The sequence below is a fragment of the Plectropomus leopardus genome, chromosome 18 (genome assembly GCF_026936395.1).
Source record: "Plectropomus leopardus strain MGB_pleo_1.0 chromosome 18, ASM2693639v1, whole genome shotgun sequence".
NCBI classification, from domain to species: domain Eukaryota; kingdom Metazoa; phylum Chordata; class Actinopteri; order Perciformes; family Serranidae; genus Plectropomus; species Plectropomus leopardus.
The window spans coordinates 3024790-3030789 of NC_142193.1; the positions used below are offsets into that span (position 1 = coordinate 3024790).

Genomic DNA, 6000 nt, shown 5'->3' on the forward strand with positions numbered 1-6000 from the left:
CATTGTATTCAACTTTATTATTTGACAGTAGCTATTTCAGCTTTATTGTACTTTATTTAACTTATTATTTACATTAGTTTAAAGGACATTTAAAAATATTGCAATATATATCACAATATTATTTTTTAAGACATATTACCCAGCCCTAACCAGATCCAAACCCACAATTCTGAAGAAAAAAAAACTGTGTGCATAAATCAGTAGAGGTGTAAATCAATAGTTTGACCATGACGCAATATTATATCGACTCTTTGAAAAATGATTTATTTATCAATATCACAAAAGTTCACCACAATACAATTTTGATGTGATTCAATTCAGGGGCCTTTGATCAATATGAAACAATATATTCTGCCCCTTTTAACACAATTTCTTACAGGAGAAGCTGCCACTTCTTTTTTTTTTTTTTTGCTTTTAGCCATAAAAAATAAAAACGACACACAATTAAACATAACTGTAACAGGTTAAGTGCAATAATTTTTACTTTAAACAGAAACCACTAACACACCTTAGACAGCCAATGTGGTAAGATAACCTTCGTGCACTCTCATCAGCTAACATTGTTGAAACAGAGCAGCTTATGTTGCTGCTAAGTTAGCAGAGTGAGATGCCCTCCAGGCAAGTACGCCGTCATTAATCCTGTAACGTCTACTTATGGTATGTGTTTTGTCTGTTGACTATTATTTTCTCCAAAATCCCAAATACTCCCACACTGCAGATTTTTCCTTTGGGTGGATGTTTACACTTTGCATTCATCAAATTGCACCACTGATAACTGAATCAATATATGGATCCAGATCTATGGATCAGTACACCAGAAAAATTCTGATTTATGGGCTGCGATTGGGCCAATGGGCGATGCCATCGCTGCCTGACAGTCATTGACCACTGAGTCCGACATCAACATTGAAAAGCCCCTTGTCCAGACCAACACAGGGGTTTGAAATTCAGATCATGCTTAAAAAATAACAATTCTCATTTATCAGTGCGCAGATTGTTTTTATGCATGCAACTGAAGTAGGGCTGGGCGATTAATTGAATTTCAATTTCGATTTGAATTTTGATTTTGGCTTCCCACGATCATGAAAACAAGATAATTGAGACAAAACGATTATTGTGCCGCATGCTGTGTTGCTCTCGTTTCGTCTTGTGTTGTTAATGCAGTGCAAACTTCCTCCACAGCAGTGCGCTGCTGCTCCTCCCCTAAACCCCAAATATTGTTTTATTTCATGTTGAGAGGGAGAAGGGAGCTACTAGTACGGCACGTTTCTGCAGTTTTGAAAGACGACACAAGTTAATAACTAGTAGAAGATGGTAGAAAGGCAGCCCTTGGTCGAGAATAAGCACAACACCGCAGCGCAGGCCTGTATTGAGGGCACTCTTTGTCACCTGTCTGCACTCATCTTTGAAGCCAGACCGAGTGAACAGACTAGTGTTTCTGGCTGAAAACCTTTAAGAGGCTGCAGGAGACAGACTGCGAGGAGCTGGGGTGAAGGTACACCTTGGAATAAAAAAATGTCATAAGTTTTAAAAAAATTTGTGATTTTTTTGTGACTATTTTTATTTGTTGTTTCAATACTCAAATATCTAATACCATAGCTCAAAAATACCTCAAAGCAATCACTACCTCAAAAATTTTGTACATTGTACTACTGTATAGCAGTTTGCACTATAGCAAAGTGGTGTTATTTATTTCTATTATTTTTATATATTATTTGTTTTATTTTTTTACTTTCTTGTTTTTTAGCTCAATTACAGGATATTTAATGTTCAAAGTCGTGTTAAAAAGAAACATCCATGTTTAAGTTCAATAAACGCATATGTTCTCAAATCAGTGAGTAATCCTGTTTAACAATCGTGAAAATAATCGGAATTTCAATATCAATCAAAATAATTATGATTTCTGCCATAATCGAGCAGCCCTAAACTTCCATCTTTCAAAAGCTTGGTACTTGCAAAAATTGAGGAACACAGACCCACCTAGGCCACTCTGTCCCTCAGACATAAATTTCGAAGGGAGCACAACTGGGCAAGCAGTGTGCTCGATACACTCGATACACGAGCGGCACAACAAAAAACAACACGCCCGGCGCTGCTCACGCTCTCATCGCGCGCTGTGTGAAACGACGCGTCGACGCACCTTACGTGAATCGACATATTCAAATAATCGATTACATCGACACGTCGCCCCAGCCCTACATGAAAGCACTTAAAAAATAAACGTAAACCCTCTGCAACCACTGAGTAATTATGTGCAGGTGGATTCATGCAAAACGGTACAATACAAGAATACTACAACTTGAGCTTGACAGTGTAAACATGCAACAGTATTGGAGCCAAGCACAGGTTTGTCTATCTTTCATTCATATATATACCAGACCAAAACTGGCACACAGCCGATACCTCCTGACAACAATCCAAAACCATCACAAAGACTGTTGTAGAAGTTCCCAACATTAAACCACATCATCCTTTACACAGTTATTCATTTTACTAACAAAAACATGTTATTGTAGTAAAATGTGTAAAATGTCTAATGGCTTTCAAGGATAAGTCTTGTGCTATTCCATTCTTTTTCAAATGTATGTGGGACTGAATCAAAATAAATTACAGTGTGTTCATAGTCATGAAGAAACATGTCGCCCAGTGCAACAGTGTGGCTCACTGATGTGTTTTTCATAGTTTTTGGACAATGGGAAAAAGATATATCAGATTTTGATAAACAAGCAATTCTTGTTAGTTGCATCAGCACATTGTTGGCTTGGTCTTTGTAATATTTTTACAATAATAAAAGTATAATATATTCAAGGGTTATGCAATAAACCTTTGGAACCTGGAGCAACATCATTTCTTGTGCTGCTTTCAGATGCCGTTCACAGATATTTACATCTCTGTACCCTTGAGCAAATTGGTGCAATTTCTTTCAAAAACATGGGAAAAAGGCAATCAGCAACTTAGCAGGAAATGTTCCACAAATAGCAAGAAAGTTGTTGTTTTAGATGTTTTTTAAGCTGGGGGAGAGAAAAAAAACTTGGGGAAAACTATATTTATAATAATCCTACTTACAAATGTTACAGAAGTATTAGAATTTTTAAGCACTTTTTCCAGGTCATTTCCTTGTGTTTTTTTGTTTGTTTATTGTGTGTGTGTGTGTGTGCGTGTGTTTATTTACTTATTTCTATTTCTCTTTTGTTTTTGTACATTTTCTTATTAATTTTTAGCCAGTGTTTGGGTCATTTCTTCTTAACTGCTCTTTGCAGTCTTTCAATGTTTTGAGAGAAATCTAGCCTGTTTGTTCAGGTTTAAAATAGTCTGAGTACACTATAAAATCTGACAAATTAATCTTACTTGAAATAATCTTGGAAACTGATTGCATTGAAAATGTAAAGTAAATATAACTATAAGTCTAAATGTATGTCTACTTTATAACTAATTTTTACATTTACTTGCAGATTTAGCTGTGTATTCCTAATGTTGTGAAGTTGCTGCAACACAAAAATGACAAGTGAAGTTACCTTATTCTTTGTAAGTGTTGGCAACTTCAGCATACCAAGTTAATCTGATTTAACTTGATAATGACAAAGAAGATTTGTCAATGATGAAGTTAGAAGATTGGCAAATTCTGTTTTGTTAACATGTTTAAGAAAATACTAACATGATTGACTAGTTTGCAACCAGCAGAGTAAAGATATACAGCAGTTATCTTGGTATACTGAAGTTGCTAAAACATAAAAAGATTGATTCAATTGAACATTCATTTTTTTCAGGTTGCAACAACTTCACAAAATCAAGTAAATATAACTAAGTTTTAGGGCTGCAACTAAAGATTATGTTGATAATCGATTAATCGGTCGATTATTTTTTCGATTAATCGGATTTTAAAAAACAAATAATAATGAAATAAGCATTTTTTTCTCCCATCACTTTGTTTAAGAACAGATTATCATTGACAATAGTGCAGAAATGTGTAATAAAGTGCATAAACAGGCAGTTGCTTGAACATCCCTGAGCTGTCAAAATAATATTAAATTATAACTACAAAATCAAATATGAAATAATTCAAAAACTAAATGTTGACAGCCTTTCCTTACTTTAAAACTGAACATGCGTTGTTTTTTTGTCAAGACTTAACCTGCTGTTGAGCTCTCCTTCTCACTTTTGCTTTAGATGCTGCGTCATAACCATCGCGCTCCTGTGCCATGCCGTGGCACTTTTGCATATTTTGCAGCTAACACACTTCCTTGTTTTGCATCATGTGAAGTGCTCCCAAACTTCTGAAATTTTTGCACAAAACGTCCTCTCTGCCTCTTCAAAACACCCGCTTCTCCCATCTGCATGTGACGCCCCGCGACGCAGCAAGTGAAGTAATAATCACGCGACACAAGGAATTGATCATTTTATTCGTTGCCAACACTTTAAATAATTGATTGTAATCTATTTTATCGATTCCTTGTTGCAGCCATACTAAGTTTTAAGTAAACTAGAAACAAAGTGAATAAAATTTAAGATTAATACTTATATTTAAGGCAGTTGCTTTCCAAGATTTGTTTAAATTCAGTCAGGCATTTAGGTACTACTACAGAAGGTACTACTACTCCATTATTTTGTATGAAGTGCTATACAAATAAAGTTTGATTGATTGATAATAAAGCATTTATGAATACATGTGGTTGCTAGGCTGTACCATCCCTTCCTCAGCCATTGTATGTTTCTTTTCTATTCAAGAGGTATTTTCCCATCTCGACTTTTTTTTTTTCAAATGGTAGATTTTACAATGTAGCAACATAATTGATCCAAACTCAATAGTTCTTTGTGGTAACACTTTCATGAGCATGTGATGACTGTTTTTATCTGACACTATTATTAAGTGATACATCAGAAGTCCACCTGAATACAGATTTCTATAGAAGAAGAAATTAAAAAATATGGAGATTGGGTTGAACTGGGGGCCACCAAATGCCAATCACTGAGAATCTGCTCCAGAACACTCAGTGCTCAGCAGGTACACGTCCACTCACAGCTTCCAAACAAGGACATTTATCTCAAGGGGCCAAGAGAGACTGATGATAGAGGTTTAACAGTTTATCCCGCCAGAGAAATGAAGAAAACACAGAGAGCTGAAGTCCCTTCCATCATGACGTGCTGTGGCTTCATTCACCTGAACGTGACGCAATAAACACAACTTCAGCACAAACGCTGACTTGCACGTGAAGCCCTGCTTCATTATCAGCACAGCAGCTCTTCAACTTCAGCTAAAACACACCATATCTAGAAACAGGTCGCCATAGCTAACGGCCACGAGTTCACAAAGTAACACATGTTTCTCCAAGAGGCAGACAGTTCGACAGAAGACAACCTGCGCACACGAGCTCCTCACCTTCACTTCGGCTCAGTGACGAGCTTCAGGCTCGCTCAAAAGCACCGGAGGAATTCCCAACCAGCAGAAACAGCGAGGACACCGCAGAAATTCTCCCCGGCTTTCAAACACTGGTCGCCGGTTCACTCACCTGCCTGCGTGCCGCTGGATGCTCCGCGGTGAAGAGACACTGACAGCTGCTGGGAGCCTCTCTCTCTCTCTCTCTCTCTCTCCTCTCCTCTCCTCTCCTCTCCTCTGCTGCTCCTCGCGCCAGCGGAGAACGCAAAGCTCGCGACACTGACCGCCACAGACCGGAAACAGAGAGATGGTTTCTTCAAAATAAAGGCGTGGTTTTGAAAGTAGCTGTAGACCAGTGGCGCTCAACTTACTTAGTTTAAAGTTAAGGTGAATTGCATTAAATAACATCAAAATAGAGGTTGATTATCAAAAAAAGTGTCAGTGGAGAATCCCCCATATCCCCGACAAAGGTTCTAGCTAAACCCCTGGAAATGTCCTGAAGTCCAAGAAAGGTCCTTAATCCCAGAAATGTCGCAAAGTCCTGGAAATGTGCTGAAATTTAATAAACATCCTAAAATCATATAAATGTCCTAAAATTCTAGCGATGTCCTAAAGTCCAAGAAATG

General features: G+C 37.4%; 1 protein-coding gene across 3 annotated transcripts in view; it reads right to left on the reverse strand.

The window, feature by feature from the left end:
- The window catches only part of rbfox1 (RNA binding fox-1 homolog 1), a 338256-nt gene extending 332618 nt beyond the window's left edge, over positions 1 to 5638 (reverse strand). The window contains exon 1 of one of the 3 annotated variants that reach the window (XM_042505386.2): positions 5508 to 5638. The gene's annotated coding sequence lies outside the window, so the exon portion shown is untranslated. Of the gene's footprint in view, positions 1 to 5377 lie in introns of all 3 variants that reach the window. The other 2 variants (XM_088091126.1, XM_088091127.1) reach the window with 2 other exon arrangements.
- Between the last annotated feature and the right edge of the window lie 362 nt (positions 5639 to 6000).